A 25,871-nucleotide genomic window follows, 5' to 3' on the forward strand; every position below is an offset into this window, starting at 1 on the left:
AGAATGTGGTCATTCAGTGCAAATGAATATTAAGAACGTGCTCATTCCTTGTAAATGCTTATTAAGTATGCTTTCGTTCAGTGCAAATGAAGATTAGTAATGTGAGTAGATCAGTGTAAATGACTAAGACGTATGTGGCCATTCAGTGTAAGTGATCAATAATGATGTATGCAGATCAGTGTAACTGGAGAGTAAGGATGTGCGCAGATCGGTGCAAATGGTTATGAAGAATGTGGTAATTCAGTGTAAATGTTTCTTGAGGATGTGGTTATTCAGTGTAAATGTAGATGAAGAATGTGAGCAGTTCAGTAGAAATGATGATGAAGAAAGTGGCCATCAGTGTAAATAATTATGCAGGATCTGGGTAGATCAGTGGAAAGACTTATTGAGGATGTAATCGTGCAGTGTAAATGCTTATTAAGGATGTAAGTAGATGATGGTAAATGAAAATGAAGGAAGTGGTCATTCAGTGTAAAGAAATATGAAGAATGTGAGCAGATCAGTGTCAATGATTATAAAGGATGTGGTCAAGCAGCGTAAATGGTTCTTAACGATGTGGACACCCTGTGTAAATGACATGTAAAGGATACGGTCAATCAGTGTAAATGCTTATTAAGCATGTGGTCATTCACTGCAAATGGTTATCAAGGATGTGGTCATTCACTCAAAATGCTTCTGAAGGAACTGCTGAGGTTTTACGTATGGCCAGGCATTGGTGGTTCAGTGGTAGAATTCTCGCTTGCCATGTGGGAGGCTTGGGTTCGATTCCCAGTCAATGCAGAGTTGGTGTTTGTCTTGGCGAGAGTGTGTGTGGTGTTCGGCTCTTGCTTTCTGGGAGGAAGGCAGTGGTTGAGGTCAAAATAATTATGCAAGCAGCTGCAGTGGATGAGTTAATTTCTGGTGCAAGGTTGGACAGGATTGCTTTGTGTCTGTGGGACTTTCCAGGAGGAACAGGTGACTTGATCCTCAGAGGCCTGTAAAGGGTGGAGATGGAAATTATGTTGACCTTTGTTGGGGAATCGAAGCCCTTGCTTTCTGATTTAAATAACGGGTCGCCCATTTAAGGCATAGATGAGGAGAAATCTTTTCTCTCACAGGGTCCTGGGTCTTTGGAACTCTCTTCCTCAAAAGGCAGTGCAAGCAGAGTCACAAACTATTTTTAAGGCAGAGGGTTGCTAGATTCTTGAAAAGCAAGGGGGTGAAAGATTATGGGGGTAGGAGGGAATGTGGAGTCGAGGTTACAATCAGATCAGCCATGATCTTATTGAATGGCGCAACAGACTCGTGGGGCCGAGTGCGCTACTCCTGCTCCTAATTCGCATATTGCTATGTTAGTAAGGATGTAGGTAGATCAGTGTAAATGAGTAAGACGTATGTGGCCATTCAGTGTAACTGATTAAGAATGATGTGCGCGTCCAGTTTTAATGTTTAATAATGATGTTGTCGCTCAGGTTAAATAATTATAAAGGACGTGGGTAAATCATTATAAATTGTTATTAAGAATTTGGTCATTCAGTGCAAATGAATATTAAGAACGTGCTCATTCCTTGTAAATGCTTATTAAGTATGCTTTCGTTCAGTGCAAATGAAGATGAGTAATGTGAGTAGATCAGTGTAAATGACTAAGACGTATGTGGCCATTCAGTGTAAGTGATCAATAATGATGTGTGCAGATCAGTGTAACTGGAGAGTAAGGATGTGCGCAGATCGGTGCAAATGGTTATGAAGAATGTGGTAATTCAGTGTAAATGTTTCTTGAGGATGTGGTTATTCAGTGTAAATGTAGATGAAGAATGTGAGCAGTTCAGTATAAATGAAGATGAAGAAAGTGGCCATCAGTGTAAATAATTATGCAGGATCTGGGTAGATCAGTGGAAAGACTTATTGAGGATGTAATCGTGCAGTGTAAATGCTTATTAAGGATGTAAGTAGATGATGGTAAATGAAAATGAAGGAAGTGGTCATTCAGTGTAAAGAAATATGAAGAATGTGAGCAGATCAGTGTCAATGATTATGAAGGATGTGGTCATGCAGCGTAAATGGTTCTTAACGATGTGGACACCCTGTGTAAATGACATGTAAAGGACACGGTCAAGCAGTGTAAATGCTTATTAAGCATGTGGTCATTCACTGCAAATGGTTCTCAAGGATGAGGTCATTCACTCTAAATGCTTCTTAAGGAACTGCTGAGCTTTTAAGTATGGCCAGGCTTTGGTGGTTCAGTGGTAGAATTCTCGCTTGCCATGTGGGAGGCCTGGGTTCGATTCCCAGTCAATGCAGAGTTGGTGTTTGTCTTGGCGAGAGTGTGTGTGGTGTTGGGCTCTTGCTTGATAGAAGGAAGGCAGTGGTTGAGGCCAAAATAATTATGCAAGCAGCTGCAGTGGATGAGTTAATTTCTGGTGCAAGGTTGGACAGGATTGCTTTGTGTCTGTGGGACTTTCGAGGAGGAACAGGTGACTTGATCCTCAGAGGCCTGTGAAGGGTGGAGATGGAAATTATGTTGACCTTTGTTGGGGAATCGAAGCCCTTGCTTTCTGATTTAAATAACGGGTCGCCCATTTAAGGCATAGATGAGGAGAAATCTTTTCTCTCACAGGGTCCTGAGTCTTTGGAACTCTCTTCCTCAAAAGGCAGTGCAAGCTGAGTCACAAACTATTTTTAAGGCAGAGGGTTGCTAGATTCTTGAAAAGCAAGGGGGTGAAAGATTATGGGGGTAGGAGGGAATGTGGAGTCGAGGTTACAATCAGATCAGCCATGATCTTATTGAATGGCGCAACAGACTCGTGGGGCCGAGTGCGCTACTCCTGCTCCTAATTCGCATATTGCTATGTTAGTAAGGATGTAGTTAGATCAGTGTAAATGAGTAAGACGTATGTGGCCATTCAGTGTAACTGATTAAGAATGATGTGCGCGTCCAGTTTTAATGCTTAATAATGATGTTGTCGCTCAGGTTAAATAATTATAAAGGACGTGGGTAGATCATTATAAATGGTTATTAAGAATGTGGTCATTCAGTGCAAATGAATATTAAGAACGTGCTCATTCCTTGTAAATGCTTATTAAGTATGCTTTCGTTCAGTGCAAATGAAGATTAGTAATGTGAGTAGATCAGTGTAAATGACTAAGACGTATGTGGCCATTCAGTGTAAGTGATCAATAATGATGTATGCAGATCAGTGTAACTGGAGAGTAAGGATGTGCGCAGATCGGTGCAAATGGTTATGAAGAATGTGGTAATTCAGTGTAAATGTTTCTTGAGGATGTGGTTATTCAGTGTAAATGTAGATGAAGAATGTGAGCAGTTCAGTAGAAATGATGATGAAGAAAGTGGCCATCAGTGTAAATAATTATGCAGGATCTGGGTAGATCAGTGGAAAGACTTATTGAGGATGTAATCGTGCAGTGTAAATGCTTATTAAGGATGTAAGTAGATGATGGTAAATGAAAATGAAGGAAGTGGTCATTCAGTGTAAAGAAATATGAAGAATGTGAGCAGATCAGTGTCAATGATTATAAAGGATGTGGTCAAGCAGCGTAAATGGTTCTTAACGATGTGGACACCCTGTGTAAATGACATGTAAAGGATACGGTCAATCAGTGTAAATGCTTATTAAGCATGTGGTCATTCACTGCAAATGGTTATCAAGGATGTGGTCATTCACTCAAAATGCTTCTGAAGGAACTGCTGAGGTTTTACGTATGGCCAGGCATTGGTGGTTCAGTGGTAGAATTCTCGCTTGCCATGTGGGAGGCCTGGGTTCGATTCCCAGTCAATGCAGAGTTGGTGTTTGTCTTGGCGAGAGTGTGTGTGTGGTGTTCGGCTCTTGCTTTCTGGGAGGAAGGCAGTGGTTGAGGTCAAAATAATTATGCAAGCAGCTGCAGTGGATGAGTTAATTTCTGGTGCAAGGTTGGACAAGATTGCTTTGTGTCTGTGGGACTTTCGAGGAGGAACAGGTGACTTGATCCTCAGAGACCTGTTCAGGGTGGAGATGGAAATTATGTTGACCTTTGTTGGGGAATCGAAGCCCTTGCTTTCTGATTTAAATAACGGGTCGCCCATTTAAGGCATAGATGAGGAGAAATCTTTTCTCTCACAGGGTCCTGAGTCTTTGGAACTCTCTTCCTCAAAAGGCAGTTCAAGCAGAGTCACAAACTATTTTTAAGGCAGAGGGTTGCTAGATTCTTGAAAAGCAAGGGGGTGAAAGATTATGGGGGTAGGAGGGAATGTGGAGTCGAGGTTACAATCAGATCAGCCATGATCTTATTGAATGGCGCAACAGACTCGTGGGGCCGAGTGCACTACTCCTGCTCCTAATTCGCATATTGCTATGTTAGTAAGGATGTAGGTAGATCAGTGTAAATGAGTAAGACGTATGTGGCCATTCAGTGTAACTGATTAAGAATGATGTGCGCGTCCAGTTTTAATGCTTAATAATGATGTTGTCGCTCAGGTTAAATAATTATAAAGGACGTGGGTAGATCATTATAAATTGTTATTAAGAATTTGGTCATTCAGTGCAAATGAATATTAAGAACGTGCTCATTCCTTGTAAATGCTTATTAAGTATGCTTTCGTTCAGTGCAAATGAAGATGAGTAATGTGAGTAGATCAGTGTAAATGACTAAGACGTATGTGGCCATTCAGTGTCAGTGATCAATAATGATGTGTGCAGATCAGTGTAACTGGAGAGTAAGGATGTGCGCAGATCGGTGCAAATGGTTATGAAGAATGTGGTAATTCAGTGTAAATGTTTCTTGAGGATGTGGTTATTCAGTGTAAATGTAGATGAAGAATGTGAGCAGTTCAGTATAAATGAGGATGAAGAAAGTGGCCATCAGTGTAAATAATTATGCAGGATCTGGGTAGATCAGTGGAAAGACTTATTGAGGATGTAATCATGCAGTGTAAATGCTTATTAAGGATGTAAGTAGATGATGGTAAATGAAAATGAAGGAAGTGGTCATTCAGTGTAAAGAAATATGAAGAATGTGAGCAGATCAGTGTCAATGATTATAAAGGATGTGGTCATGCAGCGTAAATGGTTCTTAACGATGTGGACACCCTGTGTAAATGACATGTAAAGGATACGGTCAAGCAGTGTAAATGCTTATTAAGCATGTGGTCATTCACTGCAAATGGTTATCAAGGATGTGGTCATTCACTCAAAATGCTTCTGAAGGAACTGCTAAGGTTTTACGTATGGCCAGGCATTGGTGGTTCAGTGGTAGAATTCTCGCTTGCCATGTGGGAGGCCTGGGTTCGATTCCCAGTCAATGCAGAATTGGTGTTTGTCTTGGCGAGAGTGTGTGTGGTGTTGGGCTCTTGCTTGATGGAAGGAAGGCAGTGGTTGAGGCCAAAATAATTATGCAAGCAGCTGCAGTGGATGAGTTAATTTCTGGTGCAAGGTTGGACAGGATTGCTTTGTGTCTGTGGGACTTTTGAGGAGGAACAGGTGACTTGATCCTCAGAGGCCTGTGAAGGGTGGAGATGGAAATTATGTTGACCTTTGTTGGGGAATCGAAGCCCTTGCTTTCTGATTTAAATAACGGGTCGCCCATTTAAGGCATAGATGAGGAGAAATCTTTTCTCTCACAGGGTCCTGAGTCTTTGGAACTCTCTTCCTCAAAAGGCAGTGCAAGCAGAGTCACAAACTATTTTTAAGGCAGAGGGTTGCTAGATTCTTGAAAAGCAAGGGGGTGAAAGATTATGGGGGTAGGAGGGAATGTGGAGTCGAGGTTACAATCAGATCAGCCAAGATCTTATTGAATGGCGCAACAGACTCGTGGGGCCGAGTGCGCTACTCCTGCTCCTAATTCGCATATTGCTATGTTAGTAAGGATGTAGGTAGATCAGTGTAAATGAGTAAGACGTATGTGGCCATTCAGTGTAACTGATTAAGAATGATGTGCGCGTCCAGTTTTAATGCTTAATAATGATGTTGTCGCTCAGGTTAATTCATTATAAAGGACGTGGGTAGATCATTATAAATGGTTATTAAGAATTTGGTCATTCAGTGCAAATGAATATTAAGAACGTGCTCATTCCTTGTAAATGCTTATTAAGTATGCTTTCGTTCAGTGCAAGTGAAGATTAGTAATGTGAGTAGATCAGTGTAAATGACTAAGACGTATGTGGCCATTCAGTGTAAGTGATCAATAATGATGTGTGCAGATCAGTGTAACTGGAGAGTAAGGATGTGCGCAGGTCGGTGCAAATGGTTATGAAGAACGTGGTAATTCAGTGTAAATGTTTCTTGAGGATGTGGTTATTCAGTGTAAATGTAGATGAAGAATGTGAGCAGTTCAGTATAAATGAAGATGAAGAAAGTGGTCATCAGTGTAAATAATTATGCAGGATCTGGGTAGATCAGTGGAAAGACTTATTGAGGATGTAATCGTGCAGTGTAAATGCTTATTAAGGATGTAAGTAGATGATGGTAAATGAAAATGAAGGAAGTGGTCATTCAGTGTAAAGAAATATGAAGAATGTGAGCAGATCAGTGTCAATGATTATAAAGGATGTGGTCAAGCAGCGTAAATGGTTCTTAACGATGTGGACACCCTGTGTAAATGACATGTAAAGGATACGGTCAATCAGTGTAAATGCTTATTAAGCATGTGGTCATTCACTGCAAATGGTGATCAAGGATGTGGTCATTCACTCAAAATGCTTCTGAAGGAACTGCTGAGGTTTTACGTATGGCCAGGCATTGGTGGTTCAGTGGTAGAATTCTCGCTTGCCATGTGGGAGGCCTGGGTTCGATTCCCAGTCCATGCAGAGTTGCAGTTTGTCTTGGCGAGAGTGTGTGTGGTGTTCGGCTCTTGCTTTCTGGGAGGAAGGCAGTGGTTGAGGTCAAAATAATTATGCAAGCAGCTGCAGTGGATGAGTTAATTTCTGGTGCAAGGTTGGACAAGATTGCTTTGTGTCTGTGGGACTTTCGAGGAGGAACAGGTGACTTGATCCTCAGAGACCTGTTCAGGGTGGAGATGGAAATTATGTTGACCTTTGTTGGGGAATCGAAGCCCTTGCTTTCTGATTTAAATAACGGGTCGCCCATTTAAGGCATAGATGAGGAGAAATCTTTTCTCTCACAGGGTCCTGAGTCTTTGGAACTCTCTTCCTCAAAAGGCAGTTCAAGCAGAGTCACAAACTATTTTTAAGGCAGAGGGTTGCTAGATTCTTGAAAAGCAAGGGGGTGAAAGATTATGGGGGTAGGAGGGAATGTGGAGTCGAGGTTACAATCAGATCAGCCATGATCTTATTGAATGGCGCAACAGACTCGTGGGGCCGAGTGCACTACTCCTGCTCCTAATTCGCATATTGCTATGTTAGTAAGGATGTAGGTAGATCAGTGTAAATGAGTAAGACGTATGTGGCCATTCAGTGTAACTGATTAAGAATGATGTGCGCGTCCAGTTTTAATGCTTAATAATGATGTTGTCGCTCAGGTTAAATAATTATAAAGGACGTGGGTAGATCATTATAAATTGTTATTAAGAATTTGGTCATTCAGTGCAAATGAATATTAAGAACGTGCTCATTCCTTGTAAATGCTTATTAAGTATGCTTTCGTTCAGTGCAAATGAAGATGAGTAATGTGAGTAGATCAGTGTAAATGACTAAGACGTATGTGGCCATTCAGTGTCAGTGATCAATAATGATGTGTGCAGATCAGTGTAACTGGAGAGTAAGGATGTGCGCAGATCGGTGCAAATGGTTATGAAGAATGTGGTAATTCAGTGTAAATGTTTCTTGAGGATGTGGTTATTCAGTGTAAATGTAGATGAAGAATGTGAGCAGTTCAGTATAAATGAAGATGAAGAAAGTGGCCATCAGTGTAAATAATTATGCAGGATCTGGGTAGATCAGTGGAAAGACTTATTGAGGATGTAATCATGCAGTGTAAATGCTTATTAAGGATGTAAGTAGATGATGGTAAATGAAAATGAAGGAAGTGGTCATTCAGTGTAAAGAAATATGAAGAATGTGAGCAGATCAGTGTCAATGATTATAAAGGATGTGGTCATGCAGCGTAAATGGTTCTTAACGATGTGGACACCCTGTGTAAATGACATGTAAAGGATACGGTCAAGCAGTGTAAATGCTTATTAAGCATGTGGTCATTCACTGCAAATGGTTATCAAGGATGTGGTCATTCACTCAAAATGCTTCTGAAGGAACTGCTAAGGTTTTACGTATGGCCAGGCATTGGTGGTTCAGTGGTAGAATTCTCGCTTGCCACGTGGGAGGCCTGGGTTCGATTCCCAGTCAATGCAGAGTTGGTGTTTGTCTTGGCGAGAGTGTGTGTGGTGTTCGGCTCTTGCCCTCTGGGAGAAAGGCAGTGGTTGAGGTCAAAATAATTATGCAAGCAGCTGCAGTGGATGAGTTAATTTCTGGTGCAAGGTTGGACAAGATTGCTTTGTGTCTGTGGGACTTTCGAGGAGGAACAGGTGACTTGATCCTCAGAGGCCTGTAAAGGGTGGAGATGGAAATTATGTTGACCTTTGTTGGGGAATCAAAGCCCTTGCTTTCTGATTTAAATAACGGGTCGCCCATTTAAGGCATAGATGAGGAGAAATCTTTTCTCTCACAGGGTCCTGGGTCTTTGGAACTCTCTTCCTCAAAAGGCAGTGCAAGCAGAGTCACAAACTATTTTTAAGGCAGAGGGTTGCTAGATTCTTGAAAAGCAAGGGGGTGAAAGATTATGGGGGTAGGAGGGAATGTGGAGTCGAGGTTACAATCAGATCAGCCATGATCTTATTGAATGGCGCAACAGACTCGTGGGGCCGAGTGCGCTACTCCTGCTCCTAATTCGCATATTGCTATGTTAGTAAGGATGTAGGTAGATCAGTGTAAATGAGTAAGACGTATGTGGCCATTCAGTGTAACTGATTAAGAATGATGTGCGCGTCCAGTTTTAATGCTTAATAATGATGTTGTCGCTCAGGTTAAATAATTATAAAGGACGTGGGTAGATCATTATAAATTGTTATTAAGAATTTGGTCATTCAGTGCAAATGAATATTAAGAACGTGCTCATTCCTTGTAAATGCTTATTAAGTATGCTTTCGTTCAGTGCAAATGAAGATGAGTAATGTGAGTAGATCAGTGTAAATGACTAAGACGTATGTGGCCATTCAGTGTCAGTGATCAATAATGATGTGTGCAGATCAGTGTAACTGGAGAGTAAGGATGTGCGCAGATCGGTGCAAATGGTTATGAAGAATGTGGTAATTCAGTGTAAATGTTTCTTGAGGATGTGGTTATTCAGTGTAAATGTAGATGAAGAATGTGAGCAGTTCAGTATAAATGAGGATGAAGAAAGTGGCCATCAGTGTAAATAATTATGCAGGATCTGGGTAGATCAGTGGAAAGACTTATTGAGGATGTAATCATGCAGTGTAAATGCTTACTAAGGATGTAAGTAGATGATGGTAAATGAAAATGAAGGAAGTGGTCATTCAGTGTAAAGAAATATGAAGAATGTGAGCAGATCAGTGTCAATGATTATGAAGGATGTGGTCATGCAGCGTAAATGGTTCTTAACGATGTGGACACCCTGTGTAAATGACATGTAAAGGATACGGTCAAGCAGTGTAAATGCTTATTAAGCATGTGGTCATTCACTGCAAATGGTTATCAAGGATGTGGTCATTCACTCAAAATGCTTCTGAAGGAACTGCTAAGGTTTTGCGTATGGCCAGGCATTGGTGGTTCAGTGGTAGAATTCTCGCTTGCCACGTGGGAGGCCTGGGTTCGATTCCCAGTCAATGCAGAGTTGGTGTTTGTCTTGGCGAGAGTGTGTGTGGTGTTCGGCTCTTGCCCTCTGGGAGGAAGGCAGTGGTTGAGGTCAAAATAATTATGCAAGCAGCTGCAGTGGATGAGTTAATTTCTGGTGCAAGGTTGGACAAGATTGCTTTGTGTCTGTGGGACTTTCAAGGAGGAACAGGTGACTTGATCCTCAGAGGCCTGTAAAGGGTGGAGATGGAAATTATGTTGACCTTTGTTGGGGAATCGAAGCCCTTGCTTTCTGATTTAAATAACGGGTCGCCCATTTAAGGCATAGATGAGGAGAAATCTTTTCTCTCACAGGGTCCTGGGTCTTTGGAACTCTCTTCCTCAAAAGGCAGTGCAAGCAGAGTCACAAACTATTTTTAAGGCAGAGGGTTGCTAGATTCTTGAAAAGCAAGGCGGTGAAAGATTATGGGGGTAGGAGGGAATGTGGAGTCGAGGTTACAATCAGATCAGCCATGATCTTATTGAATGGCGCAACAGACTCGTGGGGCCGAGTGCGCTACTCCTGCTCCTAATTCGCATATTGCTATGTTAGTAAGGATGTAGGTAGATCAGTGTAAATGAGTAAGACGTATGTGGCCATTCAGTGTAACTGATTAAGAATGATGTGCGCGTCCAGTTTTAATGCTTAATAATGATGTTGTCGCTCAGGTTAAATAATTATAAAGGACGTGGGTAAATCATTATAAATTGTTATTAAGAATTTGGTCATTCAGTGCAAATGAATATTAAGAACGTGCTCATTCCTTGTAAATGCTTATTAAGTATGCTTTCGTTCAGTGCAAATGAAGATGAGTAATGTGAGTAGATCAGTGTAAATGACTAAGACGTATGTGGCCATTCAGTGTAAGTGATCAATAATGATGTGTGCAGATCAGTGTAACTGGAGAGTAAGGATGTGCGCAGATCGGTGCAAATGGTTATGAAGAATGTGGTAATTCAGTGTAAATGTTTCTTGAGGATGTGGTTATTCAGTGTAAATGTAGATGAAGAATGTGAGCAGTTCAGTATAAATGAAGATGAAGAAAGTGGCCATCAGTGTAAATAATTATGCAGGATCTGGGTAGATCAGTGGAAAGACTTATTGAGGATGTAATCGTGCAGTGTAAATGCTTATTAAGGATGTAAGTAGATGATGGTAAATGAAAATGAAGGAAGTGGTCATTCAGTGTAAAGAAATATGAAGAATGTGAGCAGATCAGTGTCAATGATTATGAAGGATGTGGTCATGCAGCGTAAATGGTTCTTAACGATGTGGACACCCTGTGTAAATGACATGTAAAGGACACGGTCAAGCAGTGTAAATGCTTATTAAGCATGTGGTCATTCACTGCAAATGGTTCTCAAGGATGAGGTCATTCACTCTAAATGCTTCTTAAGGAACTGCTGAGCTTTTAAGTATGGCCAGGCATTGGTGGTTCAGTGGTAGAATTCTCGCTTGCCATGTGGGAGGCCTGGGTTCGATTCCCAGTCAATGCAGAGTTGGTGTTTGTCTTGGCGAGAGTGTGTGTGGTGTTGGGCTCTTGCTTGATGGAAGGAAGGCAGTGGTTGAGGCCAAAATAATTATGCAAGCAGCTGCAGTGGATGAGTTAATTTCTGGTGCAAGGTTGGACAGGATTGCTTTGTGTCTGTGGGACTTTCGAGGAGGAAAAGGTGACTTGATCCTCAGAGGCCTGTAAAGGGTGGAGATGGAAATTATGTTGACCTTTGTTGGGGAATCGAAGCCCTTGCTTTCTGATTTAAATAACGGGTCGCCCATTTAAGGCATAGATGAGGAGAAATCTTTTCTCTCACAGGGTCCTGAGTCTTTGGAACTCTCTTCCTCAAAAGGCAGTGCAAGCAGAGTCACAAACTATTTTTAAGGCAGAGGGTTGCTAGATTCTTGAAAAGCAAGGGGGTGAAAGATTATGGGGGTAGGAGGGAATGTGGAGTCGAGGTTACAATCAGATCAGCCAAGATCTTATTGAATGGCGCAACAGACTCGTGGGGCCGAGTGCGCTACTCCTGCTCCTAATTCGCATATTGCTATGTTAGTAAGGATGTAGGTAGATCAGTGTAAATGAGTAAGACGTATGTGGCCATTCAGTGTAACTGATTAAGAATGATGTGCGCGTCCAGTTTTAATGCTTAATAATGATGTTGTCGCTCAGGTTAAATAATTATAAAGGACATGGGTAAATCATTATAAATTGTTATTAAGAATTTGGTCATTCAGTGCAAATGAATATTAAGAACGTGCTCATTCCTTGTAAATGCTTATTAAGTATGCTTTCGTTCAGTGCAAATGAAGATGAGTAATGTGAGTAGATCAGTGTAAATGACTAAGACGTATGTGGCCATTCAGTGTAAGTGATCAATAATGATGTGTGCAGATCAGTGTAACTGGAGAGTAAGGATGTGCGCAGATCGGTGCAAATGGTTATGAAGAATGTGGTAATTCAGTGTAAATGTTTCTTGAGGATGTGGTTATTCAGTGTAAATGTAGATGAAGAATGTGAGCAGTTCAGTATAAATGAAGATGAAGAAAGTGGCCATCAGTGTAAATAATTATGCAGGATCTGGGTAGATCAGTGGAAAGACTTATTGAGGATGTAATCGTGCAGTGTAAATGCTTATTAAGGATGTAAGTAGATGATGGTAAATGAAAATGAAGGAAGTGGTCATTCAGTGTAAAGAAATATGAAGAATGTGAGCAGATCAGTGTCAATGATTATGAAGGATGTGGTCATGCAGCGTAAATGGTTCTTAACGATGTGGACACCCTGTGTAAATGACATGTAAAGGACACGGTCAAGCAGTGTAAATGCTTATTAAGCATGTGGTCATTCACTGCAAATGGTTCTCAAGGATGAGGTCATTCACTCTAAATGCTTCTTAAGGAACTGCTGAGCTTTTAAGTATGGCCAGGCTTTGGTGGTTCAGTGGTAGAATTCTCGCTTGCCATGTGGGAGGCCTGGGTTCGATTCCCAGTCAATGCAGAGTTGGCGTTTGTCTTGGCGAGAGTGTGTGTGGTGTTGGGCTCTTGCTTGATGGAAGGAAGGCAGTGGTTGAGGCCAAAATAATTATGCAAGCAGCTGCAGTGGATGAGTTAATTTCTGGTGCAAGGTTGGACAGGATTGCTTTGTGTCTGTGGGACTTTTGAGGAGGAACAGGTGACTTGATCCTCAGAGGCCTGTGAAGGGTGGAGATGGAAATTATGTTGACCTTTGTTGGGGAATCGAAGCCCTTGCTTTCTGATTTAAATAACGGGTCGCCCATTTAAGGCATAGATGAGGAGAAATCTTTTCTCTCACAGGGTCCTGAGTCTTTGGAACTCTCTTCCTCAAAAGGCAGTGCAAGCAGAGTCACAAACTATTTTTAAGGCAGAGGGTTGCTAGATTCTTGAAAAGCAAGGGGGTGAAAGATTATGGGGGTAGGAGGGAATGTGGAGTCGAGGTTACAATCAGATCAGCCAAGATCTTATTGAATGGCGCAACAGACTCGTGGGGCCGAGTGCGCTACTCCTGCTCCTAATTCGCATATTGCTATGTTAGTAAGGATGTAGGGAGATCAGTGTAAATGAGTAAGACGTATGTGGCCATTCAGTGTAACTGATTAAGAATGATGTGCGCGTACAGTTTTAATGCTTAATAATGATGTTGTCGCTCAGGTTAATTCATTATAAAGGACGTGGGTAGATCATTATAAATGGTTATTAAGAATTTGGTCATTCAGTGCAAATGAATATTAAGAACGTGCTCATTCCTTGTAAATGCTTATTAAGTATGCTTTCGTTCAGTGCAAGTGAAGATTAGTAATGTGAGTAGATCAGTGTAAATGACTAAGACGTATGTGGCCATTCAGTGTAAGTGATCAATAATGATGTGTGCAGATCAGTGTAACTGGAGAGTAAGGATGTGCGCAGGTCGGTGCAAATGGTTATGAAGAACGTGGTAATTCAGTGTAAATGTTTCTTGAGGATGTGGTTATTCAGTGTAAATGTAGATGAAGAATGTGAGCAGTTCAGTATAAATGAAGATGAAGAAAGTGGTCATCAGTGTAAATAATTATGCAGGATCTGGGTAGATCAGTGGAAAGACTTATTGAGGATGTAATCGTGCAGTGTAAATGCTTATTAAGGATGTAAGTAGATGATGGTAAATGAAAATGAAGGAAGTGGTCATTCAGTGTAAAGAAATATGAAGAATGTGAGCAGATCAGTGTCAATGATTATAAAGGATGTGGTCAAGCAGCGTAAATGGTTCTTAACGATGTGGACACCCTGTGTAAATGACATGTAAAGGACACGGTCAAGCAGTGTAAATGCTTATTAAGCATGTGGTCATTCACTGCAAATGGTTATCAAGGATGTGGTCATTCACTCTAAATGCTTCTTAAGGAACTGCTGAGCTTTTAAGTATGGCCTGGCATTGGTGGTTCAGTGTAGAATTCTCGCTTGCCATGTGGGAGGCCTGGGTTTGATTCCCAGTCAATGCAGAGTTGGTGTTTGTCTTGGCGAGAGTGTGTGTGGTGTTGGGCTTTTGCTTGATGGAAGGAAGGCAGTGGTTGAGGCCAAAATAATTATGCAAGCAGCTGCAGTGGATGAGTTAATTTCTGGTGCAAGGTTGGACAGGATTGCTTTGTGTCTGTGGGACTTTCGAGGAGGAACAGGTGACTTGATCCTCAGAGGCCTGTAAAGGGTGGAGATGGAAATTATGTTGACCTTTGTTGGGGAATCGAAGCCCTTGCTTTCTGATTTAAATAACGGGTCGCCCATTTAAGGCATAGATGAGGAGAAATCTTTTCTCTCACAGGGTCCTGAGTCTTTGGGGTCTCTTCCTCAAAAGGCAGTGCAAGCAGAGTCACAAACTATTTTTAAGGCAGAGGGTTGCTAGATTCTTGAAAAGCAAGGGGGTGAAAGATTATGGGGGTAGGAGGGAATGTGGAGTCGAGGTTACAATCAGATCAGCCAAGATCTTATTGAATGGCGCAACAGACTCGTGGGGCCGAGTGCGCTACTCCTGCTCCAAATTCGCATATTGCTATGTTAGTAAGGATGTAGGGAGATCAGTGTAAATGAGTAAGACGTATGTGGCCATTCAGTGTAACTGATTAAGAATGATGTGCGCGTCCAGTTTTAATGCTTAATAATGATGTTGTCGCTCAGGTTAATTAATTATAAAGGACGTGGGTAGATCATTATAAATGGTTATTAAGAATTTGGTCATTCAGTGCAAATGAATATTAAGAACGTGCTCATTCCTTGTAAATGCTTATTAAGTATGCTTTCGTTCAGTGCAAATGAAGATTAGTAATGTGAGTAGATCAGTGTAAATGACTAAGACGTATGTGGCCATTCAGTGTAAGTGATCAATAATGATGTGTGCAGATCAGTGTAACTGGAGAGTAAGGATGTGCGCAGATCGGTGCAAATGGTTATGAAGAATGTGGTAATTCAGTGTAAATGTTTCTTGAGGATGTGGTTATTCAGTGTAAATGTAGATGAAGAATGTGAGCAGTTCAGTATAAATGATGATGAAGAAAGTGGCCATCAGTGTAAATAATTATGCAGGATCTGGGTAGATCAGTGGAAAGACTTATTGAGGATGTAATCGTACAGTGTAAATGCTTATTAAGGATGTAAGTAGATGATGGTAAATGAAAATGAAGGAAGTGGTCATTCAGTGTAAAGAAATATGAAGAATGTGAGCAGATCAGTGTCAATGATTATGAAGGATGTGGTCATGCAGCGTAAATGGTTCTTAACGATGTGGACACCCTGTGTAAATGACATGTAAAGGATACGGTCAATCAGTGTAAATGCTTATTAAGCATGTGGTCATTCACTGCAAATGGTTATCAAGGATGTGGTCATTCACTCAAAATGCTTCTGAAGGAACTGCTGAGGTTTTACGTATGGCCAGGCATTGGTGGTTCAGTGGTAGAATTCTCGCTTGCCATGTGGGAGACCTGGGTTTGATTCCCAGTCAATGCAGAGTTGGTGTTTGTCTTGGCGAGAGTGTGTGTGGTGTTCGGCTCTTGCTTTCTGGGAGGAAGGCAGTGGTTGAGGTCAAAATAATTATGCAAGCAGCTGCAGTGGATGAGTTAATTTCTGGTGCAAGGTTGGACAAGATTGCTTTGTGTCTGTGGGACTTTCGAGGAGGAACAGGTGACTTGATCCTCAGAGACCTGTTCAGGGTGGAGATGGAAATTATGTTGACCTTTGTTGGGGAATCGAAGCCCTTGCTTTCTGATTTAAATAACGGGTCGCCCATTTAAGGCATAGATGAGGAGAAATCTTTTCTCTCACAGGGTCCTGAGTCTTTGGAACTCTCTTCCTCAAAAGGCAGTTCAAGCAGAGTCACAAACTATTTTTAAGGCAGAGGGTTGCTAGATTCTTGAAAAGCAAGGGGGTGAAAGATTATGGGGGTAGGAGGGAATGTGGAGTCGAGGTTACAATCAGATCAGCCATGATCTTATTGAATGGCGCAACAGACTCGTGGGGCCGAGTGCACGACTCCTGCTCCTAATTCGCATATTGCTATGTTAGTAAGGATGTAGGTAGATCAGTGTAAATGAGTAAGACGTATGTGGCCATTCAGTGTAACTGATTAAGAATGATGTGCGCGTCCAGTTTTAATGCTTAATAATGATGTTGTCGCTCAGGTTAAATAATTATAAAGGACGTGGGTAGATCATTATAAATTGTTATTAAGAATTTGGTCATTCAGTGCAAATGAATATTAAGAACGTGCTCATTCCTTGTAAATGCTTATTAAGTATGCTTTCGTTCAGTGCAAATGAAGATGAGTAATGTGAGTAGATCAGTGTAAATGACTAAGACGTATGTGGCCATTCAGTGTCAGTGATCAATAATGATGTGTGCAGATCAGTGTAACTGGAGAGTAAGGATGTGCGCAGATCGGTGCAAATGGTTATGAAGAATGTGGTAATTCAGTGTAAATGTTTCTTGAGGATGTGGTTATTCAGTGTAAATGTAGATGAAGAATGTGAGCAGTTCAGTATAAATGAGGATGAAGAAAGTGGCCATCAGTGTAAATAATTATGCAGGATCTGGGTAGATCAGTGGAAAGACTTATTGAGGATGTAATCATGCAGTGTAAATGCTTATTAAGGATGTAAGTAGATGATGGTAAATGAAAATGAAGGAAGTGGTCATTCAGTGTAAAGAAATATGAAGAATGTGAGCAGATCAGTGTCAATGATTATGAAGGATGTGGTCATGCAGCGTAAATGGTTCTTAACGATGTGGACACCCTGTGTAAATGACATGTAAAGGATACGGTCAAGCAGTGTAAATGCTTATTAAGCATGTGGTCATTCACTGCAAATGGTTATCAAGGATGTGGTCATTCACTCAAAATGCTTCTGAAGGAACTGCTAAGGTTTTACGTATGGCCAGGCATTGGTGGTTCAGTGGTAGAATTCTCGCTTGCCACGTGGGAGGCCTGGGTTCGATTCCCAGTCAATGCAGAGTTGGTGTTTGTCTTGGCGAGAGTGTGTGTGGTGTTCGGCTCTTGCTTTCTGGGAGGAAGGCAGTGGTTGAGGTCAAAATAATTATGCAAGCAGCTGCAGTGGATGAGTTAATTTCTGGTGCAAGGTTGGACAAGATTGCTTTGTGTCTGTGGGACTTTCGAGGAGGAACAGGTGACTTGATCCTCAGAGGCCTGTAAAGGGTGGAGATGGAAATTATGTTGACCTTTGTTGGGGAATCGAAGCCCTTGCTTTCTGATTTAAATAACGGGTCGCCCATTTAAGGCATAGATGAGGAGAAATCTTTTCTCTCACAGGGTCCTGGGTCTTTGGAACTCTCTTCCTCAAAAGGCAGTGCAAGCAGAGTCACAAACTATTTTTAAGGCAGAGGGTTGCTAGATTCTTGAAAAGCAAGGGGGTGAAAGATTATGGGGGTAGGAGGGAATGTGGAGTCGAGGTTACAATCAGATCAGCCATGATCTTATTGAATGGCGCAACAGACTCGTGGGGCCGAGTGCGCTACTCCTGCTCCTAATTCGCATATTGCTATGTTAGTAAGGATGTAGGTAGATCAGTGTAAATGAGTAAGACGTATGTGGCCATTCAGTGTAACTGATTAAGAATGATGTGCGCGTCCAGTTTTAATGCTTAATAATGATGTTGTCGCTCAGGTTAAATAATTATAAAGGACGTGGGTAAATCATTATAAATTGTTATTAAGAATTTGGTCATTCAGTGCAAATGAATATTAAGAACGTGCTCATTCCTTGTAAATGCTTATTAAGTATGCTTTCGTTCAGTGCAAATGAAGATGAGTAATGTGAGTAGATCAGTGTAAATGACTAAGACGTATGTGGCCATTCAGTGTAAGTGATCAATAATGATGTGTGCAGATCAGTGTAACTGGAGAGTAAGGATGTGCGCAGATCGGTGCAAATGGTTATGAAGAATGTGGTAATTCAGTGTAAATGTTTCTTGAGGATGTGGTTATTCAGTGTAAATGTAGATGAAGAATGTGAGCAGTTCAGTATAAATGAAGATGAAGAAAGTGGCCATCAGTGTAAATAATTATGCAGGATCTGGGTAGATCAGTGGAAAGACTTATTGAGGATGTAATCGTGCAGTGTAAATGCTTATTAAGGATGTAAGTAGATGATGGTAAATGAAAATGAAGGAAGTGGTCATTCAGTGTAAAGAAATATGAAGAATGTGAGCAGATCAGTGTCAATGATTATGAAGGATGTGGTCATGCAGCGTAAATGGTTCTTAACGATGTGGACACCCTGTGTAAATGACATGTAAAGGACACGGTCAAGCAGTGTAAATGCTTATTAAGCATGTGGTCATTCACTGCAAATGGTTCTCAAGGATGAGGTCATTCACTCTAAATGCTTCTTAAGGAACTGCTGAGCTTTTAAGTATGGCCAGGCATTGGTGGTTCAGTGGTAGAATTCTCGCTTGCTATGTGGGAGGCCTGGGTTCGATTCCCAGTCAATGCAGAGTTGGTGTTTGTCTTGGCGAGAGTGTGTGTGGTGTTGGGCTCTTGCTTGATGGAAGGAAGGCAGTGGTTGAGGCCAAAATAATTATGCAAGCAGCTGCAGTGGATGAGTTAATTTCTGGTGCAAGGTTGGACAGGATTGCTTTGTGTCTGTGGGACTTTCGAGGAGGAACAGGTGACTTGATCCTCAGAGGCCTGTAAAGGGTGGAGATGGAAATTATGTTGACCTTTGTTGGGGAATCGAAGCCCTTGCTTTCTGATTTAAATAACGGGTCGCCCATTTAAGGCATAGATGAGGAGAAATCTTTTCTCTCACAGGGTCCTGAGTCTTTGGGGTCTCTTCCTCAAAAGGCAGTGCAAGCAGAGTCACAAACTATTTTTAAGGCAGAGGGTTGCTAGATTCTTGAAAAGCAAGGGGGTGAAAGATTATGGGGGTAGGAGGGAATGTGGAGTCGAGGTTACAATCAGATCAGCCAAGATCTTATTGAATGGCGCAACAGACTCGTGGGGCCGAGTGCGCTACTCCTGCTCCAAATTCGCATATTGCTATGTTAGTAAGGATGTAGGGAGATCAGTGTAAATGAGTAAGACGTATGTGGCCATTCAGTGTAACTGATTAAGAATGATGTGCGCGTCCAGTTTTAATGCTTAATAATGATGTTGTCGCTCAGGTTAATTAATTATAAAGGACGTGGGTAGATCATTATAAATGGTTATTAAGAATTTGGTCATTCAGTGCAAATGAATATTAAGAACGTGCTCATTCCTTGTAAATGCTTATTAAGTATGCTTTCGTTCAGTGCAAATGAAGATTAGTAATGTGAGTAGATCAGTGTAAATGACTAAGACGTATGTGGCCATTCAGTGTAAGTGATCAATAATGATGTGTGCAGATCAGTGTAACTGGAGAGTAAGGATGTGCGCAGATCGGTGCAAATGGTTATGAAGAATGTGGTAATTCAGTGTAAATGTTTCTTGAGGATGTGGTTATTCAGTGTAAATGTAGATGAAGAATGTGAGCAGTTCAGTATAAATGATGATGAAGAAAGTGGTCATCAGTGTAAATAATTATGCAGGATCTGGGTAGATCAGTGGAAAGACTTATTGAGGATGTAATCGTGCAGTGTAAATGCTTATTAAGGATGTAAGTAGATGATGGTAAATGAAAATGAAGGAAGTGGTCATTCAGTGTAAAGAAATATGAAGAATGTGAGCAGATCAGTGTCAATGATTATGAAGGATGTGGTCATGCAGCGTAAATGGTTCTTAACGATGTGGACACCCTGTGTAAATGACATGTAAAGGATACGGTCAATCAGTGTAAATGCTTATTAAGCATGTGGTCATTCACTGCAAATGGTTATCAAGGATGTGGTCATTCACTCAAAATGCTTCTGAAGGAACTGCTGAGGTTTTACGTATGGCCAGGCATTGGTGGTTCAGTGGTAGAATTCTCGCTTGCCATGTGGGAGGCCTGGGTTCGATTTCCAGTCAATGCAGAGTTGGTGTTTGTCTTGGCGAGAGTGTGTGTGGTGTTCGGCTCTTGCTTTCTGGGAGGAAGGCAGTGGTTGAGGTCAAAATAATTATGCAAGCAGCTGCAGTGGATGAGTTAATTTCTGGTGCAAGGTTGGACAAGATTGCTTTGTGTCTGTGGGACTTTCGAGGAGGAACAGGTGACTTGATCCTCAGAGACCTGTTCAGGGTGGAGATGGAAATTATGTTGACCTTTGTTGGGGAATCGAAGCCCTTGCTTTCTGATTTAAATAACGGGTCGCCCATTTAAGGCATAGATGAGGAGAAATCTTTTCTCTCACAGGGTCCTGAGTCTTTGGAACTCTCTTCCTCAAAAGGCAGTTCAAGCAGAGTCACAAACTATTTTTAAGGCAGAGGGTTGCTAGATTCTTGAAAAGCAAGGGGGTGAAAGATTATGGGGGTAGGAGGGAATGTGGAGTCGAGGTTACAATCAGATCAGCCATGATCTTATTGAATGGCGCAACAGACTCGTGGGGCCGAGTGCACTACTCCTGCTCCTAATTCGCATATTGCTATGTTAGTAAGGATGTAGGTAGATCAGTGTAAATGAGTAAGACGTATGTGGCCATTCAGTGTAACTGATTAAGAATGATGTGCGCGTCCAGTTTTAATGCTTAATAATGATGTTGTCGCTCAGGTTAAATAATTATAAAGGACGTGGGTAGATCATTATAAATTGTTATTAAGAATTTGGTCATTCAGTGCAAATGAATATTAAGAACGTGCTCATTCCTTGTAAATGCTTATTAAGTATGCTTTCGTTCAGTGCAAATGAAGATGAGTAATGTGAGTAGATCAGTGTAAATGACTAAGACGTATGTGGCCATTCAGTGTCAGTGATCAATAATGATGTGTGCAGATCAGTGTAACTGGAGAGTAAGGATGTGCGCAGATCGGTGCAAATGGTTATGAAGAATGTGGTAATTCAGTGTAAATGTTTCTTGAGGATGTGGTTATTCAGTGTAAATGTAGATGAAGAATGTGAGCAGTTCAGTATAAATGAGGATGAAGAAAGTGGCCATCAGTGTAAATAATTATGCAGGATCTGGGTAGATCAGTGGAAAGACTTATTGAGGATGTAATCATGCAGTGTAAATGCTTATTAAGGATGTAAGTAGATGATGGTAAATGAAAATGAAGGAAGTGGTCATTCAGTGTAAAGAAATATGAAGAATGTGAGCAGATCAGTGTCAATGATTATGAAGGATGTGGTCATGCAGCGTAAATGGTTCTTAACGATGTGGACACCCTGTGTAAATGACATGTAAAGGATACGGTCAAGCAGTGTAAATGCTTATTAAGCATGTGGTCATTCACTGCAAATGGTTATCAAGGATGTGGTCATTCACTCAAAATGCTTCTGAAGGAACTGCTAAGGTTTTACGTATGGCCAGGCATTGGCGGTTCAGTGGTAGAATTCTCGCTTGCCACGTGGGAGGCCTGGGTTCGATTCCCAGTCAATGCAGAGTTGGTGTTTGTCTTGGCGAGAGTGTGTGTGGTGTTGGGCTCTTGCTTTCTGGGAGGAAGGCAGTGGTTGAGGTCAAAATAATTATGCAAGCAGCTGCAGTGGATGAGTTAATTTCTGGTGCAAGGTTGGACAAGATTGCTTTGTGTCTGTGGGACTTTCGAGGAGGAACAGGTGACTTGATCCTCAGAGGCCTGTAAAGGGTGGAGATGGAAATTATGTTGACCTTTGTTGGGGAATCGAAGCCCTTGCTTTCTGATTTAAATAACGGGTCGCCCATTTAAGGCATAGATGAGGAGAAATCTTTTCTCTCACAGGGTCCTGGGTCTTTGGAACTCTCTTCCTCAAAAGGCAGTGCAAGCAGAGTCACAAACTATTTTTAAGGCAGAGGGTTGCTAGATTCTTGAAAAGCAAGGGGGTGAAAGATTATGGGGGTAGGAGGGAATGTGGAGTCGAGGTTACAATCAGATCAGCCATGATCTTATTGAATGGCGCAACAGACTCGTGGGGCCGAGTGCGCTACTCCTGCTCCTAATTCGCATATTGCTATGTTAGTAAGGATGTAGGTAGATCAGTGTAAATGAGTAAGACGTATGTGGCCATTCAGTGTAACTGATTAAGAATGATGTGCGCGTCCAGTTTTAATGTTTAATAATGATGTTGTCGCTCAGGTTAAATAATTATAAAGGACGTGGGTAAATCATTATAAATTGTTATTAAGAATTTGGTCATTCAGTGCAAATGAATATTAAGAACGTGCTCATTCCTTGTAAATGCTTATTAAGTATGCTTTCGTTCAGTGCAAATGAAGATGAGTAATGTGAGTAGATCAGTGTAAATGACTAAGACGTATGTGGCCATTCAGTGTAAGTGATCAATAATGATGTGTGCAGATCAGTGTAACTGGAGAGTAAGGATGTGCGCAGATCGGTGCAAATGGTTATGAAGAATGTGGTAATTCAGTGTAAATGTTTCTTGAGGATGTGGTTATTCAGTGTAAATGTAGATGAAGAATGTGAGCAGTTCAGTATAAATGAAGATGAAGAAAGTGGCCATCAGTGTAAATAATTATGCAGGATCTGGGTAGATCAGTGGAAAGACTTATTGAGGATGTAATCGTGCAGTGTAAATGCTTATTAAGGATGTAAGTAGATGATGGTAAATGAAAATGAAGGAAGTGGTCATTCAGTGTAAAGAAATATGAAGAATGTGAGCAGATCAGTGTCAATGATTATGAAGGATGTGGTCATGCAGCGTAAATGGTTCTTAACGATGTGGACACCCTGTGTAAATGACATGTAAAGGACACGGTCAAGCAGTGTAAATGCTTATTAAGCATGTGGTCATTCACTGCAAATGGTTCTCAAGGATGAGGTCATTCACTCTAAATGCTTCTTAAGGAACTGCTGAGCTTTTAAGTATGGCCAGGCATTGGTGGTTCAGTGGTAGAATTCTCGCTTGCCATGTGGGAGGCCTGGGTTCGATTCCCAGTCAATGCAGAGTTGGTGTTTGTCTTGGCGAGAGTGTGTGTGGTGTTGGGCTCTTGCTTGATGGAAGGAAGGCAGTGGTTGAGGCCAAAATAATTATGCAAGCAGCTGCAGTGGATGAGTTAATTTCTGGTGCAAGGTTGGACAGGATTGCTTTGTGTCTGTGGGACTTTCGAGGAGGAACAGGTGACTTGATCCTCAGAGGCCTGTAAAGGGTGGAGATGGAAATTATGTTGACCTTTGTTGGGGAATCGAAGCCCTTGCTTTCTGATTTAAATAACGGGTCGCCCATTTAAGGCATAGATGAGGAGAAATCTTTTCTCTCACAGGGTCCTGAGTCTTTGGGGTCTCTTCCTCAAAAGGCAGTGCAAGCAGAGTCACAAACTATTTTTAAGGCAGAGGGTTGCTAGATTCTTGAAAAGCAAGGGGGTGAAAGATTATGGGGGTAGGAGGGAATGTGGAGTCGAGGTTACAATCAGATCAGCCAAGATCTTATTGAATGGCGCAACAGACTCGTGGGGCCGAGTGCGCTACTCCTGCTCCAAATTCGCATATTGCTATGTTAGTAAGGATGTAGGGAGATCAGTGTAAATGAGTAAGACGTATGTGGCCATTCAGTGTAACTGATTAAGAATGATGTGCGCGTCCAGTTTTAATGCTTAATAATGATGTTGTCGCTCAGGTTAATTAATTATAAAGGACGTGGGTAGATCATTATAAATGGTTATTAAGAATTTGGTCATTCAGTGCAAATGAATATTAAGAACGTGCTCATTCCTTGTAAATGCTTATTAAGTATGCTTTCGTTCAGTGCAAATGAAAATTAGTAATGTGAGTAGATCAGTGTAAATGACTAAGACGTATGTGGCCATTCAGTGTAAGTGATCAATAATGATGTGTGCAGATCAGTGTAACTGGAGAGTAAGGATGTGCGCAGATCGGTGCAAATGGTTATGAAGAATGTGGTAATTCAGTGTAAATGTTTCTTGAGGATGTGGTTATTCAGTGTAAATGTAGATGAAGAATGTGAGCAGTTCAGTATAAATGATGATGAAGAAAGTGGCCATCAGTGTAAATAATTATGCAGGATCTGGGTAGATCAGTGGAAAGACTTATTGAGGATGTAATCGTGCAGTGTAAATGCTTATTAAGGATGTAAGTAGATGATGGTAAATGAAAATGAAGGAAGTGGTCATTCAGTGTAAAGAAATATGAAGAATGTGAGCAGATCAGTGTCAATGATTATGAAGGATGTGGTCATGCAGCGTAAATGGTTCTTAACGATGTGGACACCCTGTGTAAATGACATGTAAAGGATACGGTCAATCAGTGTAAATGCTTATTAAGCATGTGGTCATTCACTGCAAATGGTTATCAAGGATGTGGTCATTCACTCAAAATGCTTCTGAAGGAACTGCTGAGGTTTTACGTATGGCCAGGCATTGGTGGTTCAGTGGTAGAATTCTCGCTTGCCATGTGGGAGGCCTGGGTTCGATTCCCAGTCAATGCAGAGTTGGTGTTTGTCTTGGCGAGAGTGTGTGTGGTGTTGGGCTCTTGCTTTCTGGGAGGAAGGCAGTGGTTGAGGTCAAAATAATTATGCAAGCAGCTGCAGTGGATGAGTTAATTTCTGGTGCAAGGTTGGACAAGATTGCTTTGTGTCTGTGGGACTTTCGAGGAGGAACAGGTGACTTGATCCTCAGAGACCTGTTCAGGGTGGAGATGGAAATTATGTTGACCTTTGTTGGGGAATCGAAGCCCTTGCTTTCTGATTTAAATAACGGGTCGCCCATTTAAGGCATAGATGAGGAGAAATCTTTTCTCTCACAGGGTCCTGAGTCTTTGGAACTCTCTTCCTCAAAAGGCAGTTCAAGCAGAGTCACAAACTATTTTTAAGGCAGAGGGTTGCTAGATTCTTGAAAAGCAAGGGGGTGAAAGATTATGGGGGTAGGAGGGAATGTGGAGTCGAGGTTACAATCAGATCAGCCATGATCTTATTGAATGGCGCAACAGACTCGTGGGGCCGAGTGCGCTACTCCTGCTCCTAATTCGCATATTGCTATGTTAGTAAGGATGTAGGTAGATCAGTGTAAATGAGTAAGACGTATGTGGCCATTCAGTGTAACTGATTAAGAATGATGTGCGCGTCCAGTTTTAATGCTTAATAATGATGTTGTCGCTCAGGTTAAATAATTATAAAGGACGTGGGTAGATCATTATAAATTGTTATTAAGAATTTGGTCATTCAGTGCAAATGAATATTAAGAACGTGCTCATTCCTTGTAAATGCTTATTAAGTATGCTTTCGTTCAGTGCAAATGAAGATGAGTAATGTGAGTAGATCAGTGTAAATGACTAAGACGTATGTGGCCATTCAGTGTCAGTGATCAATAATGATGTGTGCAGATCAGTGTAACTGGAGAGTAAGGATGTGCGCAGATCGGTGCAAATGGTTATGAAGAATGTGGTAATTCAGTGTAAATGTTTCTTGAGGATGTGGTTATTCAATGTAAATGTAGATGAAGAATGTGAGCAGTTCAGTATAAATGAGGATGAAGAAAGTGGCCATCAGTGTAAATAATTATGCAGGATCTGGGTAGATCAGTGGAAAGACTTATTGAG

The 25,871-nt window shown here is 41.4% G+C and overlaps 16 non-coding genes across 16 annotated transcripts; all 16 read left to right on the top strand.

Moving 5' to 3' along the window:
- Positions 1-709: 709 nt before the first annotated feature.
- On the top strand, positions 710-780 carry trnag-gcc (transfer RNA glycine (anticodon GCC)). The gene has a single exon. It is a non-coding gene; the product is annotated as a tRNA-Gly (tRNA).
- A 1,428-nt stretch (positions 781-2,208) lies between these two features.
- trnag-gcc (transfer RNA glycine (anticodon GCC)) lies at positions 2,209-2,279 on the top strand. Its single transcript has one exon. It is a non-coding gene; the product is annotated as a tRNA-Gly (tRNA).
- A 1,428-nt stretch (positions 2,280-3,707) lies between these two features.
- On the top strand, positions 3,708-3,778 carry trnag-gcc (transfer RNA glycine (anticodon GCC)). Its single transcript has one exon. It is a non-coding gene; the product is annotated as a tRNA-Gly (tRNA).
- Positions 3,779-5,208: 1,430 nt separating this feature from the next.
- On the top strand, positions 5,209-5,279 carry trnag-gcc (transfer RNA glycine (anticodon GCC)). The gene has a single exon. It is a non-coding gene; the product is annotated as a tRNA-Gly (tRNA).
- A 1,428-nt stretch (positions 5,280-6,707) lies between these two features.
- On the top strand, positions 6,708-6,778 carry trnag-gcc (transfer RNA glycine (anticodon GCC)). The gene has a single exon. It is a non-coding gene; the product is annotated as a tRNA-Gly (tRNA).
- A 1,428-nt stretch (positions 6,779-8,206) lies between these two features.
- On the top strand, positions 8,207-8,277 carry trnag-gcc (transfer RNA glycine (anticodon GCC)). The gene has a single exon. It is a non-coding gene; the product is annotated as a tRNA-Gly (tRNA).
- Positions 8,278-9,705: 1,428 nt separating this feature from the next.
- trnag-gcc (transfer RNA glycine (anticodon GCC)) lies at positions 9,706-9,776 on the top strand. The gene has a single exon. It is a non-coding gene; the product is annotated as a tRNA-Gly (tRNA).
- A 1,428-nt stretch (positions 9,777-11,204) lies between these two features.
- Positions 11,205-11,275, top strand: trnag-gcc (transfer RNA glycine (anticodon GCC)). The gene has a single exon. It is a non-coding gene; the product is annotated as a tRNA-Gly (tRNA).
- A 1,428-nt stretch (positions 11,276-12,703) lies between these two features.
- trnag-gcc (transfer RNA glycine (anticodon GCC)) lies at positions 12,704-12,774 on the top strand. The gene has a single exon. It is a non-coding gene; the product is annotated as a tRNA-Gly (tRNA).
- A 2,925-nt stretch (positions 12,775-15,699) lies between these two features.
- On the top strand, positions 15,700-15,770 carry trnag-gcc (transfer RNA glycine (anticodon GCC)). The gene has a single exon. It is a non-coding gene; the product is annotated as a tRNA-Gly (tRNA).
- A 1,428-nt stretch (positions 15,771-17,198) lies between these two features.
- trnag-gcc (transfer RNA glycine (anticodon GCC)) lies at positions 17,199-17,269 on the top strand. The gene has a single exon. It is a non-coding gene; the product is annotated as a tRNA-Gly (tRNA).
- Positions 17,270-18,697: 1,428 nt separating this feature from the next.
- Positions 18,698-18,768, top strand: trnas-gcu (transfer RNA serine (anticodon GCU)). Its single transcript has one exon. It is a non-coding gene; the product is annotated as a tRNA-Ser (tRNA).
- Positions 18,769-20,195: 1,427 nt separating this feature from the next.
- Positions 20,196-20,266, top strand: trnag-gcc (transfer RNA glycine (anticodon GCC)). The gene has a single exon. It is a non-coding gene; the product is annotated as a tRNA-Gly (tRNA).
- Positions 20,267-21,694: 1,428 nt separating this feature from the next.
- trnag-gcc (transfer RNA glycine (anticodon GCC)) lies at positions 21,695-21,765 on the top strand. Its single transcript has one exon. It is a non-coding gene; the product is annotated as a tRNA-Gly (tRNA).
- A 1,428-nt stretch (positions 21,766-23,193) lies between these two features.
- trnag-gcc (transfer RNA glycine (anticodon GCC)) lies at positions 23,194-23,264 on the top strand. Its single transcript has one exon. It is a non-coding gene; the product is annotated as a tRNA-Gly (tRNA).
- Positions 23,265-24,691: 1,427 nt separating this feature from the next.
- On the top strand, positions 24,692-24,762 carry trnag-gcc (transfer RNA glycine (anticodon GCC)). Its single transcript has one exon. It is a non-coding gene; the product is annotated as a tRNA-Gly (tRNA).
- The last annotated feature ends 1,109 nt before the right edge of the window (positions 24,763-25,871 follow it).

Source organism: Heterodontus francisci, chromosome 1 (assembly GCF_036365525.1).
Source record: "Heterodontus francisci isolate sHetFra1 chromosome 1, sHetFra1.hap1, whole genome shotgun sequence".
Taxonomy (NCBI): domain Eukaryota; kingdom Metazoa; phylum Chordata; class Chondrichthyes; order Heterodontiformes; family Heterodontidae; genus Heterodontus; species Heterodontus francisci.